This window comes from Tamandua tetradactyla, chromosome 18 (assembly GCF_023851605.1).
Source record: "Tamandua tetradactyla isolate mTamTet1 chromosome 18, mTamTet1.pri, whole genome shotgun sequence".
Lineage (NCBI taxonomy): Eukaryota > Metazoa > Chordata > Mammalia > Pilosa > Myrmecophagidae > Tamandua > Tamandua tetradactyla.
Window position 1 is genome coordinate 42,566,361 of NC_135344.1, and position 26,581 is coordinate 42,592,941.

The 26,581-nt window shown below is 36.3% G+C and overlaps 2 long non-coding RNA genes across 8 annotated transcripts in view; one reads left to right on the forward strand and one right to left on the reverse strand.

Moving 5' to 3' along the window:
* LOC143662628 (uncharacterized) overlaps positions 1-16,103 on the reverse strand; it is an 85,352-nt gene extending 69,249 nt beyond the window's left edge. Inside the window, exons 1-2 of one of the 3 annotated variants that reach the window (XR_013165493.1) lie at positions 16,011-16,103; positions 2,934-3,036 (exon numbers count right to left, since the gene is read on the reverse strand). This is a non-coding gene — a long non-coding RNA (uncharacterized LOC143662628). Of the gene's footprint in view, positions 1-2,933; positions 3,037-12,074; positions 12,160-16,010 lie in introns of those variants that run through there. The other 2 variants (XR_013165492.1, XR_013165491.1) reach the window with 2 other exon arrangements.
* The window catches only part of LOC143662626 (uncharacterized), a 413,209-nt gene that overhangs the window by 9,687 nt on the left and 376,941 nt on the right, over positions 1-26,581 (forward strand). The gene's annotated exons all lie outside the window — the stretch shown is intronic.

Here is a 26,581-nt window from a genome sequence, read left to right on the forward strand (position 1 = left end):
GAGTCCTATTTAAGAGAAGCAGTTCTCCAATCCTCTAAAGGCCAGGAACAAAAGTATAAAAGCAGGATTTGAGAGGGGCTGTGGAGAAGAAGAGTCATCCCTTTGTTAAGGAGCACATGCCCTTGGTGCCACAAGTCTTGTGTCCCTGGAAATGTTAAATTCAGAGTGGCAAGATCCTCTGTATTTTTAGAAGAGTGGAAAAATCTCCCAACTTTTATGAATTGACAAATAAATCTCAAAAAATCAACTAAAGGAAAGTATCATTAGAGGTCAGAGGAAGCACGTCTGTGACAGAGGCCAGGCCAGAGGACACCATTGGAGAGGCCTCTTGAAGCTTATTTGGTGTCTGACTTCCAGGTTCTGCCACTTCATGGGCTGAGTTCCAATTTGTAACCTCCACAGAGTGTCCTGACAGAAGGTCGGGGTTATCTTAAATGATATTAGAAGGAAGGTCAAGAAGTTTTCACTATGGTTTGAGCTCTGATGTGGTGCCTATGAAATACTTTTCCTTTTTACTCTGGCCAGTTGATAGTAGCTTCTGCCTCTCCTGTGCTCTGCATTTTAAAAATCATAATTTGTCTCCTTCTCTCATTGTGATTTGAGTTGTGGTTTCCTTCTAGTTGAGGGAAGAAGAGGAGAAAAGGTCCCACCATTTCCCCGGTGAAAAAAATGTCCATGGGAGCATATGGATGAAACCCTGGACAGTGACTAGGAAGGGAAAATACTGACTACTGGGCTTGTGTTTCCTGAGTGAAATTTTTAACCCTTTTTTTCATATACATGCCAAATACACCCCCGTGGAGACTGTGGTTCAAGATCATTGCATGAAATGGGGCTCAAATTAGAATTAGCCTATTCCTTATATCTCTCTTCTAAAACTAATTTATCTATCAAATTCTTCTTTCTAGCCCACACTCTACAACTTTTCTTATATCAGCATCTAAACATGAGGGTTTAACTTTTTGAACTGTAGGGTTCTGAAATAATTTTTATTCTGCTTACTGATAGTGTTTTGATATTATTTCATGACTGTGATTTGTAAGATGCTACACAGATAATAGGCGGTCAACAAGTACTTGCAAAATCAAATTGGAATCATGTCTACATGTCTCACCCTACTGTGATACACCTATGGCCTCACTTTATGTTGGAGTCAGAATTTTTAAAGAATAGATTAAAGTGCAGTCTTTCAAATTTCTGAAACTGAGGGAAAAACAGACTTACAGAAAAATTGATACAGAAGATGAGAACATAAGCACAGAGGGAAAAAAACAGATTTTATTTAATCTATCGTAAGTCCACAAATAATAATGACTGACTGGGCAGCAGAGATTCTATGCTAGTGCTGTGGTAATGTAAAGTTGTTTAAACACAATTCTGGCCTGAAGTTAAGATCACTATTGTCTTCCCTTCATCCTTATCAGCTCAAAAACTATAAATACAGTGTTCATGGAACAAGTGCTGTATGAGGACATTCAAATCACTGGATACATATTTAAGACATTTAAAGCAAAAATAGTCATAAGCAGCTATCTTTCAGTGGTATTGTGTAGTTGCCACTGCTGCTTTCACCCGCACAGAACTGTATTTGGCTGTAAACCCTGGGAGTTGAGGAGTGCCTGGACCAAGTGGAAGGACAGGGATGGTGCTAAACACAGCGGGACATTCTGAGAATTCGTGGGAGAAGAGGCTTTGAGAGCAGCCCCTTCTTAAAGAATGCAAGCTCAATTAGATGGCCCATCCTCACATCATAGCAATCCAGAAACACAACTCTGTAAGTCATGAGTGGGGCAATCATTCCTAAAACCTTTTGCTTCCACAGGGAGAATTCTAACTCTAACCCATGGCCCCTAGTGCCGTGGGGATATAGCTGGGGGAAGGTAATTTCTAATAAGGGCCCTTGGTGGGGAGCCTTGGTGTCAGGGGGTAATTTTCATTGGTATTGGAGGTGTTGTTACAGACACTGATGCATAGGAACCAGGTACAGTGGAAGGAAAATAATAAAAAAATGCTGATGAGGAACTCAGAGAAAGGAATGGAACATTTGTGCTCAGCAATAAAATATAATGCTCTGTTAATCTATTTCTTGGCTGTCCTTACTCTGTAGATTTTTTAAGTATACTTTTGTTCCTCTTTTAGTTCCTTATACTATATTTTCTCCTCATCATTTTTTCCTATTTTGACACTAACTTTGTGAGTAAATTCAACTTTGCAAGGGCCTGAATATGAAATATAATGTCAGCATCAGGAGAATCAAAGCTTTTTGCTCAGTATGAAATCAACACTGTTGTATATGGATAGTACATATTAGAATCATCCCCAGCAGAGGCTCAGGAATGGTTTACTATCAGGTATATACGGAATTCCTGAATTTCTGAGATGATTTAGAGAAATCTCTCATGAGTTCAATGTCCATGTTACAGACTTAAACAAGGATGTGTGTGTGTTTGTGGTAATTCCAGAAATTACCAGGTCTCCCATATAGGTTTAACCAGAGAAATATTAGACCTAAATTACTATTTCTTAGTTATTTTGTCAAAGTAGTTCCAGTGGGCTTATACATAAAACTCCATTTCAATTTGAGAGATCAGAGAAATTTAAGAAAAGACGTTTTCCCCAGTATTAAGAAGTATTCTTTTTTTTTTTCTTATTTCTCATCTCTAAGCTTTGCTATCCGTGATATACTGTAGTTCTGTTTTCTCCTCCATTTACTTCCTACTTAGTTTACTTCTGCATAATGGAGACTCTTGGCACTGTATCCTACCATCCCAACTCAAGTTCAGATATGTTAATCACTCTCCTTTTCTCTTTCAGCTGTTTGCTTAATTCTACAAAGTGGTTAAATATCAATTTCATATGTATTTTTTTTTCTTTTACTATTCATAGACACATAACCATTTAGCATTTTCCAAACAGTGCATCAACATCAGTACCTGCTGTGTTTCTTTTGGTGTCTGATTCACTTTCTTACTTTACTGTTCTAGGGCTCCGGGTTCCCAAATGTCACCTTCATTCTTGCAGACTCAAAGAGCTTGCCTGTTATTGATAAAGATGTTGTGGATGTTAATCTCACTGTGGGTCAGATCCAGATCATGGAGTGAAGTAGCAGAATTTAGCTAGAGGGCTATGCAAACAGAGGGTTGACAGGATGTGGAGAAAGACTACTCCATAAACTTTCCCAAAGAGCAGGCTCTTTTAGATGTCCAGCCTGTAAAGGACTGAAAAGAAAACACTTAAAACCAGATTCCCCAGGACAATGAACATCTTCCTCCAACACAACCCATTCTCAGGGAAGTAAATAAATGAGCCAGGCAGGGAGTACACGTGGTCAAATGCCATGGGGTGCCACTGCTATCAGGTGGCACATATTTAATCTCTGGGCTGAGAGCTGCTGATTTGATTTAGGATAGCAGTTGTTAAGAGCAGAAGGAGCTGCTGGCACGAATGGCAGCCCTCTCGGCCAAGCATGCTTTCCAACTGTCCTGAATTTAGGAGGAAGGAAAAAAGAGTCACAAGAGAGAGAGGGAGGGGGAGAGAGTGGTAGCAGACCTATTGAAGAGTTGGGCTATAGCTCACTCAGAGGAATTCCATTAAATGAACTCATCCGTCATCTTGCCTTTTATTGATGAGTGGCATTGCTTGGTGGCAAGTGACATAGCAGAACAAATAGCATCAGAGTCCTGGCTCCTGTTCTGCAGCACACACAGACACACGGGCCCCAAAACAATGAGTCATTACTTATTACATCCATTATTAACTCAGCTCAGCCTCATTAGGCTTAGAAATTGAGGAGAGAAAAAAAAAAATTCAGAAGCTAAGTAACACCAACTACCCACACATTTACGGAGTGAAGGGTGGTGTGGGAGAGACAGTGAACAAGTGAAGGGCAGTTAAAACCAGCAACTCAGCAATTGTGACATTTTCAAATCCTGAGGGTCATGGATAGTTGATTGTGTGTTTTCCTTTTTCTGACATGATTGCATTGAGAACTACATTTTAAAGCAGTGGGGCTGAAGTTGAAGAATATAGGAAGTATATCATTAGCTAACACCAGCCCTTCAAGATAAACTTTATTAGGAGTGGTGTAGTCCCTTTATTAATGGGCACTTGGAGGTTGCTACTTGCTGAAACCCATACACATGGCAACATTTTCTGAAGGGACAAACTGCTTCTGTTATAAGACATTATGGTACTTATAGTATAAGAACACACAGAAAAATCTTTTTCTTGTAATTACCTCTCACATATCTACCTATGGTCTCACTAAGTTGGATTCTATACCCTGAAGTAGACACATTTTCTGGATTTCAAATGTTCTAGTATACAGTCCAGATACTTGCAACAGAAAACTACTTCTGTGTTTTAGAAGGTCAAACTGATGAACATAACATAAGGAATCAGAACTTGTTTGGAAATGACTGTCTTTTGGGGCAAAATATTGACTCATTTAGAACAATTTATAAATGCATCTTCTACTGTTAACCATGAGTAAAAGTAATTTTTCATATGACTCCACATGAGATTAGTTGGTCAACTCTGTTGGCTCAGTTTCCTAGTTAATTAAGTCAAAATATTGGCTGTATTTTTTTCTTCCTGAATATTAAGAAAATAAACTATTTTTCCTATGTGGATATAGCTTCATGATTCTGAATACATGATAAATATTTGTGCTTTCAAATACTTTACTCTTGAATGTAATATTTAAAGGTTTCAACCTTTCATGAGGGCATAAAAATACATTTCTTGGTTTATAAACTTCCATTTGAACTGGTAAAACACATATTTCTTTGAATCACTTGAAACCTGTATCTTATTGTTTATCATGCATCGTAAATACAGTAGGTTGTTCTATCAGCAGTCTCTTCATTGGTAGTTGATAAGTTCCAAGGTGACCAGGAGAAGAAATAAAACCCAGACCCTGAATATTTAATACAAAAGTTCTTCCTTTATATGAAATTGCTGTTTTGCTACAATAATATTTTGGACAGGAAATAAATGTAGAAATTTTCAACATTGGTCAAATATATAGGTAAATAAAAGAATGGACATCAATGTTAGCTTTCCTTTTGTAGCTTTCTATATCCACATTTAACTATGTTTGGAAAAATAATTAGATAGCCTTAAAATACAGAATTATATCCACTAATAGATTGTTAATAGATTGAAAGATTCTGAATCCAGTTGCACATGTATTTGGGATATGTTATGACATCTCATTAAAATCATTGATTTATTCAACTATGCATTCTTCTCTCTACTCAATCAGCTTTATTTTATGTCTACTATAATTATGATTTTATGAATGATAAAATCACATAATAACTCCCATCTTCTCTGTAAATTAGTAATATTTCTTTCCTGATGCTAGTATTAAAGAAAAGGAGAAGATGAGGAAGAAGAAGATAAAGGAGGAGGAGGAAGAGAAACATATTTTATTTTTACTTTGTCCTACTAATTTTGAAATTAAACTTTCTGGTTATTATTATTTCTAAAAAAAGCACAAAGATAGTTCATTTTATTATCTTTTAAATGGATGAGGCATTTGTTTGTCATGATTTGGGCGAAAACATCTAGGTAGAGAAGAGTACATTAGAAAATAAATGATAGCTAAATTTTATTTTTATTTCTTGAGCAATTCATACTTCAAAGTATGTTCTTATTTATTCTCTCATTTGGAATTAGGAAGGATGGATATATCAATTTTATATATCTGGAAATCTGCGTTGTAATAATTCTGCCCTCTGGAATAATGCAGGACAAAACTCTCTTTTCTATTTAATATTCCTTAAAATTATTTAAAGACAATTAGTGTGGCTTTTATTATGCTTCTGTTTTCTAGGTTTTACACCTTCAGTTCCCTTTACTACACTGTATAGAAAAGTCATTTCTGGCTAAACTGGCACAGGAGGGAATGATAGTTTCTCTGTAGTAGAAATACAGTAGCAACTCCCTGGCTTCCTATGCTCACCACCCACACACTTTCCAGTCAAACAGTTAAAGGGGTTGCACAGGAGGCCTCTTTGTCTCTATTCCCTTAGTTCAAGGGGGGCTAGGCCTGCAGGATAGCTATCATGAGTTTATAGAACATTTTCTTATTGCTCAGCTATTTTTCCAGTGATAGGGTCATGTGCCCTAAAGGACAACATCATAGCTGACAAAATTTCACTGCTGCAGCTGGAGGTTTCTCTACCAAAGAGCCTGCCTCTTGTCCATTCCCTCTTATTTTATCACTGAAAATTACCAATGTTTTTCTTTCCAATGCAGCCGATTTTTCTAGGGGTTATTGTAGAAGGACACCCTTCTCCCACCAAGAGTGCCTTCTGCTGCAGAGCAGAACTGATACCTGTCCTCATTTTTCACATTTAAGCTCCAGTAGTATAGATTTTTCTCCTCATTTCCTCTTTGTTATAGTCTATTCTTCCTCAGACTCACCCTGACCCAGAGAAGGCTGGGGCACAAGAAGATGTGAGTGACATTTTACTACCATGTAATCAATAATCCTCCACCTCTGACTCAGACCTTTGTCTCCCATCAAAATTAAACCCAAATCTCCCTATTGAAGGTGAACTCATTCCCCATCCAGGATACCGCAAAGGGCATACATACAGAGTTTGCTCATGTTGCTTACAGACCTGTGGATCTTAGTCTTTCTAGATTCTTTGCTAGCCTCTCTAGCAAAGAGAGTCTTTGCAGTTCAGAAGAATTTGCAAATTTGAATTTGCAGGAGATACATTGCTGAGGCTCACTCCCCTGAAATCCCTTCACCACATCTGACATGGTTTGCAAGTCGTTTGTCTTCATATGTTCTTATGAATCCTTTTGACTATAGCTTTCCTCTTTTGTCAAGGACTCTCTTAAAGTGCAATGGATAATTTCAGGCATAGTTTTTCTAAGCCCAGTCTTTTGGCTGGGGTGTACAGGATATCATCCTACTGACATCTGGCTCCAGTCAGAGGCCCATGTTTTGGTGCAGTGCAGACTTTTGGTGTACACTATCCTCTGATTTGCGTTTAAACTCACTGACCTGGCATAAAGTTGAACTTTAATATGTCAGCGTAATGAAATTAAAAGCTTTTCACTTTAAATTTAGTTTCCAGTTGTAAAGGATAGATTCCTGAGGTTTGGTTTAGCAAATCTCAAAACCTCTTTTTCCATGAGGTTTCCTACCCCCTTTCATGAGGGCATAAAAATACATTTCTTGGTTTATAAACTTCCATTTGAACTGGTAAAACACATATTTCTTTGAATCACTTGAAACCTGTATCTTCTTATTGTTTATCATGCATCATAAATACAGTAGGTTGTTCTATCAGCAGTCTCTTCATTGGTAGTTGATAAGTTCCAAGGGGACCAGGAGAAGAAATAAAACTCAGACCCTGAATATTTAACACAAAAGTTCTTCCTTTATATGAAATTGCTGTTTTGCTACAATAATATTTTGGACAGGAAATAAATGCAGAAATTTTCAACATTGGTCAAATATATGGGAGCATGTACTAACCCCAGCTGAGAGCCAGAGAAGCATATGGCAAACAGAGACTCAATGCTGTGATTAAATGGTTTTTGAATGAGACTTAAATGCACTTAGGATTAGCCACAGGCACAGGCTGAGTAGGCGCCTGTCTCCTGGTATGATTGAGGGGTGACAGGTAATCTCACTGCCCAAATGTATGCATATCCCCCTAAACTGCCATGCTGTTATTAGAGAATCATTCCTTTGGGTATTATTTCTAAAATGTCTCTATAAAAATGCAAATTCTTTACCTAGAAGTAATGGAACATTAAGCCATTTATAGACATTTAAATTTTAGTAAGGCTTATATCATTGATACAGAGCTATGGTGAATCCAGGAAAACAGGACGTATAAAAGAGTTATTGATTAAGAAGAGGGAAAGCAGTGCCTCAAAGATGACTCTAAAAGTTGAGGAAAGTTGGATATAGAAGAATTTGCATGAGAGACAAGGATATCTTGGTAGGGCAATTCAAGTATAAGTAGGAAAAAAAGTGAAGTGAAGTAGCATCAAAGGTAAACTTTCCATAATTCACCATTTTACCAAGGGCTGGCCCTGATATATGAAGCAAACCAAAACTAAATTTGACCATTTAGGCCACATTATGTATAGCTGCTTATTGACTAAAAACAGCCTAGGGAACAGGAACCTCAAACAGTAAATTTGCCTTTAGCGCTGTGAGACTATAACTGAGTTTGCTTTATTTAATAGAAATGATATTGGCAAACTTTTCCCCCAAATATCTTATTATTATTATCATCATTATAGTCATATCATTATTATCATTTTCTTCATTACCCTACAGAAAGAGTTCCGGAGTGATAGTCTGTCATTCATATTCTTCTGTGGTTTGATCTCAACTGGCCCTCTCAAAAATTTCCCCCTGATTCCCTTTGGGAGACCTATAGGTTAGCCAAACTGAACTCTCTGTTGGCATTATGATTGATATTCATCCTATGTACTTCTGCTTGCATGATTTTCCTTATAGATTTTTTTAACTTCTGTCAACAACTAACTTCCCTTTACTTCAACATAATATGTACAAATTATATTCCTTCAGCCTACCCATACTTATATCCCTTCCATGGATCTGACTCTAACCCTAAATGGAATTATTTCCTATCACATTTTTTTGTGGATACATCTTTTCTATCATTCTAGTCAGAACTGGGGAATTGCAGCACAGGAATGCCTCTTCTCCTTGGTTTTCTCTGGGCCGATTGCCAGGCTTCCTCAGCCACAATAAAACATAGCTACTGCTTCTAAATTAAGAGGCTTCCTAAATTCATATCTGCATAGTGAAATGAGTACTATCTAAAATGTGTCACATAACACCATCACCATATAGAATATACTTCAGAGAATCCCCTTTTAGGTTATCATATACACATTCCTTAGACTCCAACTGAGGTTCTTAGGCCTATCTCCCACTACTTGTCAACATGTTGTCTTTCTTACTTTGACATACTGTTCTCCTGCTCCTTGATATACTGATGCATCCTTGGTGCTGCATTTGCTCAAGTTCATGATTGAATGTCCAGTTTCCACTCTACACAACTGTACATGCTATTTGTACAAGGTCCTTCCTGTGGCAGTATGCTGTCAGTCTTTTACATGCTGAAACATAAATCTGTACTCTTTACATCTACCTTATGAGATAGGTATTATTGTCTTACTTCTATCGATGAGGAAACTGAGACAGAAAATTTAGTTACTTGTGCAAAACCCTGCGATAGCGAGGGGCAGAATCAGCACTCAGTTCCAATTAACCTGCCTCCAAAGCTGACTCCTTGCTCTGTGTTTCCTGCCTGCTAAGGCAAATCCTATCCAAGGAAGGATCTCATTCCAGTTCTCCTTCTTTTCTGGTCACCTAATATCTGATCAATTTCCCTTCTTTGAATTGCTATCCCCTTCTTTTAACAAATCTTACTCAGTATTCCAGAAGACCATTTAAAAGTCATTTACATGGGCAAGGCACATTGTTAGGCCTCTGGGGAGTACAAAGTTGAAATAGATATACTGTCTACTGGTACAATGAAAACTCCCCGATGTCTGGGATCACTTGCTCAATGACCCCCTTATAATAACCTCAAAGCAAGTAGGTTGCAAGGCACATTCTGGTTGCTCAAGAGAGGTTGGTTGATTGAGTGTTTTGAAGGTGGAATTTACAGCCTCTGTTTTCAGTCTCTGGAAAACACGGTTCCTCATTGTCTATGAGGAAATTGAAAACCAGTATTGGGATGGTTTGTTCAATGGCATGCATCTCCTGTTAAATCCCCAACTTTAGAACTTTACAATTGCAAAATAAAAAGAAGTCCGACTTTCCACAGCAGAGGTTGGTAAACTGATGGAACTTGTTGCAGAATGTGGCTTAAAGTAGAAATTTTAAGTTATATGTACATTACTGGAAATAAATTTCAACAAACAACAAAAATACGTAAATATATTATGTATCAACATAATTTACTACATGTAAAATGTATTTGTAATTTATATATTATGAACAATACATATGTTACAATGTATATGTGTTTGCAACACAAATTGAAATCTAATGTAAACCATTAACTATCATTAACTATAATGGTAAAATAATAATAATAATCTTTCATTCTGTAACAAATGTACCACATTGATATAAGATGTTAATACTAGGGGGGTATACAGTATCTCTGCATTTTCTGTGTGATTTTTCTGTAAAACTATGACTTCTCTGAAAAAAAGGGAATATAAAGAACTAAAAGGGCATTGATCAGAGGTCTGCAACCTATGAAACATGTACCAGGTTTATACAAAATAAAATAGTGAGAACTAGGAATGTTTTAGACATACCTTTAACCTTTTGGATCAGTGTTTTGAAGAAAAAATTATTTCTGTCTGATAGGCACGTTTGTCCCTGTCAGACAAAATACTGGATTGGCTTCTGCTCTCATATTTATAAAATGAACACCCACTGCTCGTGAATATTTTGAGACTCACCAGTGAAAGAATGGAAACATGGAATAAATATGCGACTGAATATACATTATATATAATATATATATACACACACAGTGATAACATTTTTCATAATATATACATTACATTATATATAATATATAACATATACATTGTTCATAATATATAAATTACAAATACATTTTACATGTAGTAAATTATGTTGATATATATTATGTATATTAAATTGATTACATTTTGTTATATCTGATTAATCTTTTCCTCTCTCTAGCACTTTATATTTTAAAGCATTCAGATTTCTTATTTTTAAAAATAATTAATTATAGCATTTAATTTGATTTTTTTTTCTTTGCTACAAATCTGAACAGGCACTGAGCCTAATTTACTGCTGTGGTCAAAGCATCTTATAGGAGGTCCACAGGTTGGTGAGGACTCATGGTTTACAAGGGCACAGTGCCATTGTTATCATCTAGGAGCTCAGTCGTTTTTAGCCTTGTTGATCTCATTTCTTTATTTGATCTCAAAACGTCTTCATTCCAAACCCAAGGAATGCTGATAACAGTGACACCAGTGGAACCAGAAGAAGTGAGTTAGAAGATCAGTTGTGAAAGGCTGGGTCTCCCCAGTTACCCTGCAGAGAGCTGCACTAGTTAACTCTCCAAAGAAAAGTAGAAGAAAGTGGAATTGACAGCTACCCTGTCCTCAGCGTGTCAATACCAGTTAACAAATGCCACTGATCAGTTGTTTTCACCTAATTTTCATAAGTTTATCAGAAAAATGACAGGCAGTTTTTATAGTTTCTTTCATGGGTTCAGAAACAAACAATGATATTGTATATTCAATATTCTGTTCTTTCTTTGCTGTTGTAGCCTTTGCCAGTGTTTGCTGACTTTCGGGAACACCTGATTATCATCCGAAGCAGCTACAAATTTTTTTTTTCTTTTTGGCATGTGTAGGCTCCAGGAATCGAACTCGGGTCTCTGGCATGGCAGGTGAGGATTCTGCCACTGAGCCACCCCAGCTACAATATTTTATTGGGATTCTACTGTAATGCAAGATCTACACTGAGAACTCAGGAGTATAAAATGATATATGAAAAGTTTTACTCATAAGGGCTTGAAGTCTAGCATGAGAAAAACAAAGTTGCAAACAAAACTGTAAGGCAACATATGCTAAATACTAAAGTAATCACAATAGTAAGTTACAGAAGTCATTAAAACTAGTACTCTAAAGCTCGCCTTTTACAAATTCTATTATTTTCCTCCTCTTGACTGATATCTGTTTTTCTGTCTTAGTAAGTAAGGTATTTTAACATAGTTCTTAAAGCCACAGAGCTATTCCTGTAGTAGTCATTGTTTTTTATTAAAGAAGCTGTACTTTCGTGCTTAATCTGGGAAGGGACTAGGCAGATGAGTAATTCTTGCAGGTTGAATTGGAATTATAAAAATAAAATTAGTTTTATAATTTTAATAATACTGAAATAATATAAATAATAATGTAATAATGTCTTTTGCTTTTGTTTTTCATAGTTTACAAACTGTGGATATGTCTGTGCATTTATGTGATTCTTATAGAAATTATGCAAGGTAGTCAGGAATTCTTACCTTCCTTTTAGAAATTAGGAAACTGAACCTCTAGATTGAGATTGTGAAGTTGGTGCTGAGGATCAGAATCCATGGTGTTCTCACTCTGACCACTGCCCATGTCATAATACTGCACTCTATCTAAAACACAAGACCCGGAAGTGTGTTGATTGACGTTTGGGTTCTAAGACCTGGTGGATCATGAGCTTAAACAAGTCCAAATTTAGACATAATTGTAAATCTGAAACAGACGATTTTTAGCAGCTGTGATTCCAATTCCACAACTTCCCTTCTTTCGAGCCCTTGGTCTTCCGCTGTGGTATATCTCCAGTCCCAGCTGCCACCTTCTTCTAGGTGGAGAGCTCAAGACTTGATTGCTCCATCCTTCTTGGCAGAGACAAAGTAGAAGATGAGATGGACAGTCTAGAGAAATTGCCTGGTGGTATTGTCATGTTGGTGTTACTTGTTTTGAACATTGTCTGTCTGGTCCAGGTTTGGAAAAAGGACCTTTGTATGATGTTTGCTGTCAGGAATATGACAGCAAATTCTGTTTATTCTTCAGTGCACCACTGAAGTTACCACCTCTTGGAAATCTCCGTCTCTCTCTCTCTGTCTCTCTGTCTCTTTCTCTGTCTCTTTCTCTGTCTCTTTCTCTCTCTCTCTCTCTCTCTCTCACACACACACACACACACACACACACACACACACACACACGGGGGGAGGGAGAGAGAGAGAGAGAGAGAGAGAGAGAGAGAGAGAGAGCCTAACTTCCTCTATCCTTTAGTAACCCTGAAGCCTAGCTTTATCTCTATTGCAACACAATGTGGTACACACTATTAAAAATGTATTTTATTTGTATTTTTATCTACACCAGATGTGAGAGCTTTAAGAAAATGATTTTATTCTCTTTATCCTAAGCACAAAAAATTATTCTGGCTACATCTTGAGTATACATTAATATTTGTCAAATGATATAGTAAATAAAAAGGGTTGGGGTGATATTAGGCTGGTATATGTATTTAATTTTCCAAAGTTTCTTATAACATTAAATCAGAATATTATATTTATTAAGGAAATTCACATGCATTCTGATTCCTGGAAAGGAATCTTAGTTATTCTTTCTTATGTAAATAACAAAAGTGAAAATAGCTAAAGATTTGAATTTGTGAGGAGATCTTTGCCAATGACACATAATTCCAAAATCAAAGTGTAGGTGATAGATTATAAGCATTTATAAGCAGTCACATCTGTTGCAGAGTTGTAACTGTTCCTTCTAAATTCTGAAATGCTGAGCTCTTTGTGTATAGTCTGGTCATTTTATGGAACTTTGGGTATTTGTGTGATACCTGAGACACAGTGCTAGAGTTCTGTTGCTAGAAAAGTCGGCATTATCCCATACAGCAACTATCAAAAACACTGAAAATGTGTTCAGACTTTAATTAGAGATATGAATGAGACTGTGTAGGATTAAGGTAAATCAGACTAAAGGGTTAAGGATGATATTGACTGTGCTTTAAAACTTTAACTTCTGTGTGAGACCAAAGGAAGAGATGTTTCTTTGGGGCAAAATTTATGTTTTCAGTAGCATACTGAAACATAATTTACCTGTAGGGTCAGCTTATTTGAACACCATAATTACGTGGAACCATGAATAGGGAGTAAGATCTTGTTGGTTTGTACAGATTGGTGTGATGCCCTGATACATCCCAGAGTAAGCTGGGCAGAAGATAAAAAAAGTATTTGCAAAGTCCCCTTGAGGGACTGGGGAAACAGGTGGAAATATTTAACTTCCCCACTTGGGGAATTCCTGATATTCTTGCAAGCATTAGGGACTGCCAATTTGATGGGGCAGGTGCTTGGTATTGGGAATTATTCTTATGAAACTTATTCCTGAAAGGAGAAGCTAAGCCCACTTAAAATTATGCCTAAGGGTTACCCCAAGAGAACCTCTTTTGTTGCTTAGATGTGGCCTCTCTCTCGAAGCCAACTCAGCAGGTAAAACAACTCACTGCCCTTCCCCCTAGCAGGACATGACCCTCAGGTATAAATTACCTGGCAGCATGGGACATGACTCCTGAGGATGAGCTGGGCTCTGCCATCATGGGGAAGAGAAAGCCTTGTTGACCAAAAATGGGGAAGATAAAGGAAACAAAATAAAGTTTCAGTGGCTGAGATACTTCAAATAGAGTTGAGAGGTCATTCTGGAGGTTATCTTATGCAGTGTATAGCTATCCCTTTTTCATTTTTGGTGTATTGTAGAGGCTCGAGGATAATTCTTGAAGCTGTTGAACAGTAATTCAATAGCCTTGATTCTTGAAGATGGTTGAATAGCTATAGAGCTTTTAAGGTATAAATGTGTGAGTGTAACACCTTGTGACTGACACACCCTTCATCCAGTATATGGACAGCTGAGTAAGGAAAAAAAAAAAGACAAACAGCAATAGGCGATAGAGGGTATGGAGGTTATGTTTTGGGTGTTCTTTTTTCACTTTTATTTTTATTCTTATTTTTATTGTTTTGGGAATAATAAAAATGTTCAAAAAGCTATTGTATTGCTGAATGTACAGCTTTATGATGATACACTGATTGTATACTTTAGATGATTATATCTCAGTTAAAAAAATCATTGAGGGAAAAAAAAAAGTAGGTAAGAGGATTCATCTCTTATTCTAATTACTCTAATGTGCCTAGAACCAATAAAGAAAATGAGCTATTTTGGTCCAGATGTAGCTATATTTTAATTCTGTTATGTTAAGGTCCTTCGGTATAAAATGAACTGGGTATGCATGTTAAATTATCAACAGGCTGGCTTTATAAGTCCAAGCCAAGGTGAAAACAATTGGAAGAGGAAAGTTACAAACCAAAGTATATCAAGGTGTACAATCTGATCAACACACTCCCAATACCTTTTCTCCCTCTTGCATCAAGGGGCTTTTAGTTGCAGTTACAAATCAGCTCAGTTCAAGCAGTAGTCAGACCACTTGGAGGCAGGCAACATGTTAGTATCTCCTGACCCAGGTACATCTGATTTGACTCTATTTATCTGGGTGGTAGGGTATATTTTTCTAGGGTTCATTTTAGCTTTCCCATGAAGGCCCAAGCCTGCCCCCAACCCCTCAACCCTCACCCCTGCCCAGCAATTAGAAGCCAATTTCAAATCAACTACATTCAACTTCTAAATGTGATGAAATGAATCAGTAACAATGAGCAAACTTTTTCTTTTCTTCCCAAGTTCAACAAACCTTAGATTTGGAAAAATTTCTCATAAATCCCTGATGCTTAGCCTAGTGATTGAAAAGTCAAGAAACTCTTAAATTTCAGAAAAGAAAATGTATAATTTTTAAGTTTACATATTATTTTACATTACATCATTTATTTGGATGTGATAAATGTATACTGTCTTGATTAACCTCTTACCAGCTTTGTGATATAAAACATATATTACCATTTCCCTTTTCTGTCTAAGCAAACTTAATCTTATTGGGATGTATATTAACCATTCATAGTAATTGAAGCCACCTACAAACCAAAATGTAATAGGAGAGTAAGTCTTATTTCTTGGACAAGAGAAATGATTTTTTAAAAATGAGCACAGTGGTTGTATTTGTGGGCGTAGCATCAGAGGATCCTTGAGACTAGGGTTTTACTGGGGATGAGGAATGAGGTTTTAAGCCACTTATGAATTTATAACATATATAAAATATTCCTCACTTGTATCAACCAGGGTTTGATTAGAAAATTAGAACCACTAAGTAAATAAATATAATAAATTATATAAAATAGTTTAATAGAGATTTGTCCTTGCAATTGTTAATATTTACATGAGCCTAGGCAAGGTACTAAGGTCTCAAATAAGCAGGATAGGCAATCAGGAAAGAGCGACAGATAATGAAATAGGGGAAGAAAGGACAAACTGGAAATCATGAGAATGTACTAGAATCCAAGTTTATTTCTTACCGCTTTCAAGACTCCAATTTCAGTGCTGTGAATAACCACCCAGAAACGCTGGTATCCTTCATTGGGGAACACAGTACACACTTGGTACAGGAGTTGGAGAAGCTAAAGTAGGACCCCATGAGAACCAAAGGAGCTGCAGGCCCAATTACCACCCCTCTCCCTCTCAACAAGATGAGCCCGCCATCCAATAGGGACAGGGTTCATGAACTGTGACTCTTACTGGTGCCACTGAACTTAACCTTTCAAATTTCAAAAGAGAGGAGTCTGTGCTTCACTTGTTACCTTCCAAATGTTAAAATGTTGCTTGTGACCCATGCAATTTTGAAACAAGGCAGGGAAGATGAATCTGGGAAATGAAGTTCCATTTCAGCTATATTGACACAGTAAAGATCTACTATACTATCATCAGAGGTGTGTTTGTGCAGGGGGATGGATGGACAGTGCATTCAGAAATTTATTAAGAAGAGAAGATATCAAATTCATAAATGTGAAAGCTAATAAAAACAACACAAGGAAAAGAGTGTTCTTTTTATTGGATATTTAATAGATTTAAGTGCAGTGATGGGAAATTGAATAGATAAGGTTTTCAGAGTCTATAGTGTATTTTGCAGACTAGTAATTTTATATTCAAGGAAGCTTTGTGCTAAGCTTGAGAAGACATGACATGTAAGATGAAATTTGAGGGTAGGTTTAAAATGAATAATATGAGGATAAAGAAAATTGATTTTCCCAAACAATGGATACAGCTTCTAGCTTCATCTGCCAACTTAAAAATAATCAGTGCCCAACTTGGTGAAAGGACTTGAACCACACTGTGGAGATATTATGTCTTCTAGGAAGTGTGGATGCCACCAGATTATAAGAAGATAGAAATGATGAAACCCTGAGAATTGTGGAAAAAAATAATAAAGTCTTCCAGGCTGGACTTCTATTAGCTAAAAGTGAAAGGAGGAAAAAGAGAAAGGCAAATATGATTAAACACTAGTAAAACTGATAGATAACCCAGCTGCTTTTGCTGGGAAACTAACTATGCAGAGTTCCGTCATTTGGCATTATATCTGAGAGCAGGATTGAGGTGACTATTGAGCCTGGCTTTTCTTGTGTACATCACATGGCAAGCATACAAGTGTTGTATAAGACAGACCAATCTTGTTGAAGGTCTTGAAGGTTTGCTGAAAAAATTCCAGGCCTGGTATTTTATTGAGAGAGAGGTTTTTACTATCCTTTTATTATTTTTGTAGTTTGGGTAATGATTTATTTCAGTTTTCTGTTTGTTCTTGTGTGTATATGTTAATCAAAGTTTTCATATTTCAAACCTATCTATGTATTGTATTCTTTTGTGACTACTAAAAGGAAAAGGAATTTCTTAAACCTAATTAATCATGTGTGCCAAATATTTGAACAATTGCTTTAGATGTAAATGACCTCAATTATGATAGTAAGAGTTCCTCCTATTCCCATTTATGTAAGAATTGCATTTATAAAATATTGTTGAATTTTATGACAATATTTTTTGCATAATGAAATGATATTTTTTTCTTGAAATTTATTGGATTTCTGTTGTAGAACTGTCTGGTACTAATGTTTCATTTTGGGACTAATTTTAAATTACTGGTTCAATTTATTTAACAGACATAGGACATTTTAGGGTTTTTATTTCCTCTTGATTCCATTCAGGTAAATTATATTTTTCTAAAAATATAATAAATATATATTTATTTGCCTCAGTTTTCAAGTTTTGTGGCATATAATTTGCTAATTACTCTCTTTTTATATCTTTGTTTTACTTGTCACTCTGGCCTGTTTTCCTGTATAATATTATTTTGGTCTTTTCTGTTTGGCTTCATTAATTTCATCAACTATTTTTATGTAGTTTTGTAACAATTAAATTATGGCTTTCCTAAACCTCTATTTCCAATTCTTGTTTTCTATTTTATTAGATTTTTCCTTATTTTAATTATTTCTTTCCTACTACTGTCCTTGTGCATTGTTGCTGTTTCAAGTCTTGACTTGAATTTCATCTCATTTATTTTCAATTTCTGTTTAGCTCTAATATAAGAGTTTTAGGCTGTAGATGTCTCTCACAGTATTATTTTAACTGGATCCACAAGTTATATATTAAATTTAAACTTTTGGTTTTAAAGCATTTAAAATGTTTTTTTATCTACAGTTTTGATATTCCCTCTTCAGTTGTATTGTGGTAAGAAAAATAAAAGGTCTGTATGCTAACAATTTTTTTCGAGTTTGATGATACCTATTTATCTCCCCCCCCCATTATTTACTTATTTTTAAACCATATATTTTACTCGTCTGTCCATACCATAGATAAGAAGGGCATCAGACACAAGATTTTTCACAATCACACAGTCACGTTGTGAAAGCTGTATCATTATGCAATCATCTTCAAGGAACATGGCCACTGGAACACAGTAGCCATGGTGGAGGACAGTTTGTGGCACATTTGTGTTTATCTTAAGGTGTCTTTATTTCACTATCATTCTAGACAGGTAGTTTTTGTGTGTATATATTTCTAAGTTGAATTTGTTTTCTAAGTTGCATTTATTTCTAAGTTGCATTTATTTTCTCTCAGAATATTGAATGTTTTTCTGTTGTCTTCTGGCTACCATTTGATACTGAAATTTGTAGGTGAGCTGCCTATCTAGAATGAATTCTATCTAGATAGAATTCTCTTCCACTTCTTTCATTAGAATAATAGTAATTCTATTAATAGTAGTAATAGCAGTAGTAACAGCAGTAGAATCAGTAGTAATACTACTAGTGTGCTGTAATGATCCACTTAATGATTTTGAGTAAAGGTCAGACATTTGTCCAGATGAATCATCCAGAGTAATTTTGTACATCAAGTGAAATTATAGTAGGGTTGCTTGCATTTTAGAGAATTTAGATAAGGGATAATGAGGAGAAGCTTGCTTTATGTATCAAATTAATCCTGTAAGTTGCATGAAGAGTAAATGCCAAAGCAAATGTATCAAATTAATCCTATAAGTGCATGAAGTAGTGCATGAAGAGTAAATGCCAGAGCAAATGGTGATAAAATCTGACCTCTGAGCAAAGAAGAATTAGCACTCCTTTGAAAGAAGACTGTCATCGAGAAAAGCAAAGTAAAGCAAAATTATAATCATATATAGTGCATTCTTTAATTTTTATTTTCCAAATTCACTTAATACTTCATTGGGATATTCCTCAAACTTATCTTGGTATTGAAATAATTTGTTTTGTTTCTCAGTCTGTAAATTTGTTAGTCTTCTTAGAGTCCTTTGCATCCATTCTTACACCATATGCTACTGATGCTTCCTCCTGTACATCACTCTCCTCATTTATTTATCTCCATACTCACTGCCACTATCTTATATCTGATATCTTATATTCAGTTACCACTGATTCATCTGGACATTTGCGACTTGGTCTTCCTGCCCCTTCCAAAGAAATCACTTATACAACTTTTGCTCAATTTCTTCCTCAAATTCAGCTCCGATGCTTCCATTTGTTCAGAGACTTTGAGATTTTTCTACTGCTGTCTGTTTTAGCTCTGTATCTTACCTCCTTCATCTTGTCCCCCTCTTCTTATAGTCTTACTCCACACTATATACAAACATTTCTCCAAATAACCACTGATAAGTGGCAGTGTGCCACAGATTTTACTGAAACTTTGGGATATTTCTATGAAGTGGTTATATCACAGAGTGATAATAGAAAAGACATTAAATCTTGTGGTCGAAACCTGAATTCCCAAAGTCAGACTGTGCCTTGGGTTTTCCCTTCATCTTCAAATCTGTCAAGGATTTATTTAAATAAAGAACTCATGTCTTTGAGAGTCATCATGCCTCTCCCTTAGAGGGCAAGCATGGTTTTCAAGAGTACTTTTTTCTTCGGCTATTCATAGAAAATAGGAAATCTCTGGTGCTTCCCTCATCCTTCCTTAGACACTACACAGAACACCTCAAATAGTTAATCAAATAATTGTGCAACAACAGCCTGTGCGCTCATTGTTCTTGTTCTTCCTCTCAGTCTAGAGAATGTGAAGAAAGTTTTATGCACAGTGACTTCCATTGGCTTTCGGCAGTATTAGTGCCTTGGACTGTTTATTATTATTATCTTTTTACGCATGCAGGAACTATTTGTCTCTCTCCCATGAACACCCATGTTCCTTAAAGGCAGGTGTTGCTTTCCTGGAAGCATGCAATATAGCAGCTGTAACTGAATAGGTGTTTTATACATTTTTGAAGTGAATGAAGTTGTTTTTTATGTCTCACAGATTTCTCCAAATGTCTCTGTACATACAACAAATTCTTCCCTCAGAATAGCAGCTTAAAAGTCACTCTATTGGTGTAAAAAAATTTATGAAATCATGAGAAAGAATTATATGTAAGTGTATGTATAATCACTAGTACAACAAAACTAAAATGTTTTTACAAATGCAAAACCCTTTATAGTCATTATCTCACAATAACTGAGAAATAGACATTAATATGATTTTATAATGAGGGAACTGATCTCAGATCTATTAAATAAAGTGCTTAAGTGAACTATTTAGAAGTTATGTTATGGCAGTGGCCTCATAGGAGAAGGTCCCTTGGATGACACATTACAATCTCTTTTATTTTTTAAATTACTCTTGTATTTATAGTATACCACTTTGCTATGCCTTTTTATAGTGATGTATTAATATTTTTACAATAAAACTTCAAGAAATGTTGGGAGAGTCAAATACTACAATAAAAAAGTTTGTGGTTGACTGGCATGGGCTTGAAAATATTGGTGTCTGATAACTGTAAGCAAATAAAGCAAAGATGAGGCATAGGGACCATTTCTAAGAGTTGGAAAAGGAATTCAATTCCTAGAGATGGGCACTGAACCCTGGATCTCCTATCACAAAGTATTTTCTGCATAATTTTCCTCAGTATCTTGGCCAGTTTAGTTTATAATTGTCAATGACTTACCTACCACTTCAGTGAAAGCACTATTTTATAGTCTAAGATGTTCATGTGTAAGATATTTAAAAATATGCAGATTTGTCATTTCCTTCTTTCTCTGCTTTCACCCAGCTTTGTTGCTTAGAAAGTTTGCTATTTAGGAGCAATGGAGATGATATTTCAGCTCAACTTACCTTGTCTCAAATCATGAATGTGTCTTCAGAATACATTAAGGGCTAGTAGTTAGAGAAGTATTGAGCAGAAGTAGGACAGGCAGCTATTTTTTTCATATATTCAGCAAATTCTTACTTAGTAACCTATTTTATACAAAATACAGTGTAGGGCACTGAAAATTTAATAGTTAAAATGGGGGTACATGGTATTATTATTGCTTTCAGGGAGCATAAGAACTAATAAAGAGAAGTTAACAGGTTGCTAAAACACATTTGCAGTTCCTCAAGTGGGACTGGAGGGAGAAAGGTATCTGTGGATCCCACTGTAATAGTCCTCTAGGCTCGGGGGGGTCCAGAATGCCTTCCGACAGGAGTTGTCCTTTCACCTGAACTCTCTGAGAAAAAAGAGTATTGCAGGTGGATGGCTGAGCATGAGAAATGGTTAGTGACAAGAGGTTGTCAGTTTTAGGGAATTGAGAAATTTCAGTATGGCTGAGGTGCGGCTGGAGAGAAATCTTGGTCCAGAAATATACAAAAGAAGGAAGAGAGCAAGGGAGTGAAGGAGAGCATTAGAAAAGTCTCCTCTGAAAAAAAAAAAAAAAACAGTTCCAATACTTCCTGCTACCTAATATTATATACCATTCAAAATGTGTTTCTTTGATTCCTTTACCCGTTATCTCCCAGAGTCTCCCATTAAAATGCAAATGCATTTAGAAGGTATATTAATGCAAGCCCCTTTACTAGCAAATAACTTGGTGGATTTTAAAATAGCCGAGAAATAAAGGTGGAAATTTGCCAAAGAAAACTTCACCTATTTCACAGTTTTGCTGCGGGCCACCTCCACTCGTAATTATCATGCTCCTCAGTCTTCTCCCTGGGAGGAACTGTTTTTAATGTTTCAGTGCCAAGACCTTAAAGCAGGGGCTTCCAGGCTGGCTGGAAGCGAACAGTAGAGAAAATAGTATAAGCACACCCTCAATAGATTTCTACCTAATTCTGCAGACTCTAAAATGTGATTCCAAAATTTTCTGGGTAAACATCCAACTCTGGCCTTCTGAGATTCACCCATCACTAGTCTTTAATCCTTTCAAATCTTTGGAAATGATAATCATATCTTTCTTCCCTTGAGCTGTGAATATTGCATTTTACTTGGTTCATCGTAAATCAATTCTTCTGACACATAGGCGATGCCTATATAGCAGAGAGATTTACAATTGTATTGTTAATTTAGGGCAAGAGCGGTATACTTCCATATACACATTGGCCCCATCCCCCAACCAAAAAAAAAGGAAAAATCTAAATGGATTGTCAAGAAGAACAAGTGTGTCATATTTAAACAGGGTCTTCAATTCTAGATATCTAAATTGGTCATTAGTGGCTACCTCTTAACCTCAGTGTCTCAATAGGAGAAACCTTGAGATAGGTTGTGTAATTAGTTCAACTTTCTGGGGATCCACATTATTTCTTTTTCTATACATTTCAGCAGTTCTCCTAAGAATTCTGAGGCTAAATACAGACCAGTTTTTCTGGGCAGGAAGGAAAGCATAATAAGACTTATTGAGCAGATAAAGGAATGGAGAGGTGGAGGTCAAAGGATGAGAAAGAAGGACTCTGAATGGGTGGCTTTCGAGGATTGTCTTTAAACAGTGCTCATGATGATGCCATAGACACTTAGCTATATCATAATTCATCTCATTTTTTTTTCTTTGGTATAATGACTGATGAATTCAATCAAGAGAATCTTTTATGAGACTGAAAACATCCATTTATATTGGATGAAATTTGGATGAAACCGAGTTTAGTCTTCATATGTCTATGGCTACTTTTTTTCTCACACTGGGTAAGAATGCCCAGGATGATAGAAGAGAAGCTGAAATAATAAGAGTGGCATTTATGATATGCATTTTCTGTTTTTGAAACCCACAGCATGGTGGTAGAGATCACTAAGCCTTATTACACCTGATAAGATATAAAATTCTGTTTTGAAAAAACGAAATAAAACATGCAAAGAAAATAATTACTGAATTCATATTATTTTGCCTCACCCCCATTCTCCTTTACAAAATCCTTTGTAAAGGATTGCCTTTGGCCTTTGGCTGTTGACTTCGATCAAATGATCCAGAGAATTGCCAATTTTTTACTTTGTTATATGCCCATACAGACAGTCTAATTGGACCATATAATGAAATGTTTAAACATATCCTTACATTTTGCACAAAATGTAACCCCAAACCAATTCCACTCCTAGAACTTGGCCACTAGGGTATTTAAGGATGCACAACTGCAGCTGATGCAGAAGTTCTTTCCCAGATGTTCAATTTGACCTGAGGCAGCTCAATCAAAGTTTGTAAGGTTTCCAACATTCCTACTGGGAATTTTCAGAAAGGAAGGCATATGGATTATTCTGGCAAGAGGAAAATACAGACGGAAACTCTCGTGTAATGATTCTAGAACATGAAATCTCCTTAAGAATAAGTCAAATAACATTATTTGTAACAATAATATTGATAAACAATGAAAGGAAAAGTGTCAGTGCTTTTCAAGAAAATGAATCAACAATCTATAAAGCAACAGGAGGTGAGAGAAGTGAGGCTACCTGTTGAGGGCCAACGCAGAAACACACAGATAGGGGAGAAAAAGGAAATGCACACAAGGGGATAAAGCCATACGTAGTCAACTACACATGAGGAGTGAGATAGGCAGGGAGAAGTTCAGGGGGCAACTCTGCTCTGATAGGCTATAGCCCCCATCCCAAATAAATTGGCCTTCATTTCAAGCCTTTTTGTCGAGGTTGATGAAGTGAATGTCAAAATTATGAGGGGAGTAAAATCTAAATCTTATTTTGGATCTAATAAAATTCATCCCAACAATTACTTATTGGGAGTTTATCATGTGTTCCACAGTTTCCTGGACACTTCAGGGGAAGACAGGACTGTTAGCCTTTAGATCCAGTTCAAACATTAAAAATTAATAGAGGGTGGGCCACAGTGGCTCAGCAGGCAGAGTTTTTGCCTGCCATGCCAGAGACCCGGGTTTGATTCCTGATGCCTGCCCATGAAAGAAATAAATTAATAGAAATTTTGAACTAACACAAAATCAGTTGCTTTAATACTGTGTCATGCTGAAGGTAATGCAGTTATTCTGAGAAAGGGGAGATCAATGAAGGCTGGAAAAGAATGTAGGAGGTTTCATGAAGGGTAAAGACTGATCTGGGGTTGGAAGCTTAAGATCTTGTTAGCAGGAGAGGAGGGCAGAGAGCATTCTCCCCAAGTTCCAAATAGTAAGACCAGAATCAATAATTTTAGAAGGATCATCTAAAAGGGACGAGAATTACCTGCCTTGGGGAGTTATATTGAGTAGGAAAGACTAGAACAAGGGAAATAAGAGTGTGTGAGGGAGGCAGAATTCTAGAAATTAAGAGACTCAGAACTTTCAGAATTGTCTCATTCCCTATTTCATGATACTGTTGGGAGGTAATGACCTGATTCTTGAATTTATTACTGATCTTCACTCATTGACATTGCTTCCCCTTTACACACTTCAATCACTTCCCTTACTTCTGTGGAACCATCAAGATTCTGTGAGTATATACTGTGCTCTCCTGTGTGACACAGAGGACCCTGTTTCTTTCTGTTCCATCTCCCCTTAGTACAGGCCATCTCATGGTATTGTTGAAGATACTGGTACATGGCAGAATAAAGTGATAGCTTCAGGGGTTAGAAATGGAAGAGTTGGCAGATGAGTGGAATGTCTGCTTGGGAACCAGCCATGGCTCAAATCCAAGAAAAAAAATTATCAAGTCTACAGAGTCAATAAAGCTGAAAACTGAATCAGAGTCAAGAGGTTATAAGTGAGACTGGTGAGGGACACGGCAGGAAAGGAACAGAAATGAAAAAAGCAAAAGAAAGGCCACTAAGACATGTGCCATGGTTTGGTTTAAAAGCTTAGATGTTTATTTTAATTTAGAACTAGTCACATGTTCAAGGGAGAATAGAATCTTCTCAATTTTCTCTGATGAACATATGTCATAATTTTTAACAAGCACTTGCATAGTACTTCTTATTTTTGAGTTCATCGCTTTGAAACTGTGATATCATATACTCCTTGTTCTTCCTTTATTTCCCTATTCAAAGTGCATGGTTCCTATGCTAGACCCTCTTCCTATCATGCTTCTAAAATTCAGGTGTTGCATAATACTCTCTTGATATATGAGACCAGATATGGAAAGATTGCAAAGAAAGAAACCACCTCACTTTTGCCCATGTTTTTAAGAGTAGCCTTTTCCCTTTGTGCTCTCATTTCAATAAGTACAAGTCCCTTTTCTACTATATATCATGCTTCATATTCAAGTAAATATATGTGTGTTTATTTACACTCGTTAACTCTGAGTTCTCTGAAAGCATGAGCTATTTGTTAAAAGGAAGACTGACTATATGAATGAATTAATGAGTGCATGCACAAATGAATGTTTGTATCTACCCAAAAGATACAGAGAAGTCATTTATGGAAGTTTTTGACACATAAATCAGCAATGTAATACTCTTCAGAATTGTCTTTCATCTAATTTATTAACTTGAATCTTCAGTGCTTTCCTCCTATTACAGACCACCATCATCTATTGTCACAATGTCAGATGTTGGTCTCCCTTAATCTGCTTGTGGCTCCATCCAAGACTGCATCCACAGTGCAGATAGATTGTTTTCAAAGAGAAATATAGTTCTACCAAATCCCCCACCTTCCACCCCCCACCCCAGTTAAAACCTTCAGTGAATCTCCATTGCTTTTACTTTTTATTTTATTTTTTTGCATGGGCAGGCACCATGAATCAAGCCTGTGTCTCCAACATGGCAGGCAAGAACTCTGCCACTGAGCCACCATCACATCACCCTCTTCATTGCTTTTAGAATGAAGTTCAAAATTCTTATTGTGATTTAAAACAGTATTTTTTAAAGTATGGGGATCAACTCACATCTTAGTCTTCATCATGATGGAAGAGATTTTTTCTTCTCTGATCTTTCTATTTTGCTCCCATTTATTTACTTCCAAATACAATCACATAGTTTATTCACTATGTGTTTTTCATTTAAGCTTAATAGTAGCATATACTCTTATTAACAAACTTAAAATATGTGTTGTATTATGTTGACTGATAAAATCAAAACAAGCAAATTATGCTATATTAAATACTGGCTTAGTTTTGTGAGGAAGGAAAAAAAAAAGAAAAGAGGGAAAAAGAGAGGAGAAGAGAGAGGAGGGAAAGTTAAGGGGTGAGGGGAAGGGGAGGGGAGGGGAGGAAAATGATAATAGTTTAAGAGGATAGAAGCTTATTTCTCTATCATGAAACATTCAAGTTATAGTCCAGAAGGCTAGGGATGATGGAGGTGTTGCCATTCTCAACACTTCTGCCCTGTTTGGTAGTTCACCAGTTCTCAACATTTTTGAGCAGGTAATGGGAAAAGGAATC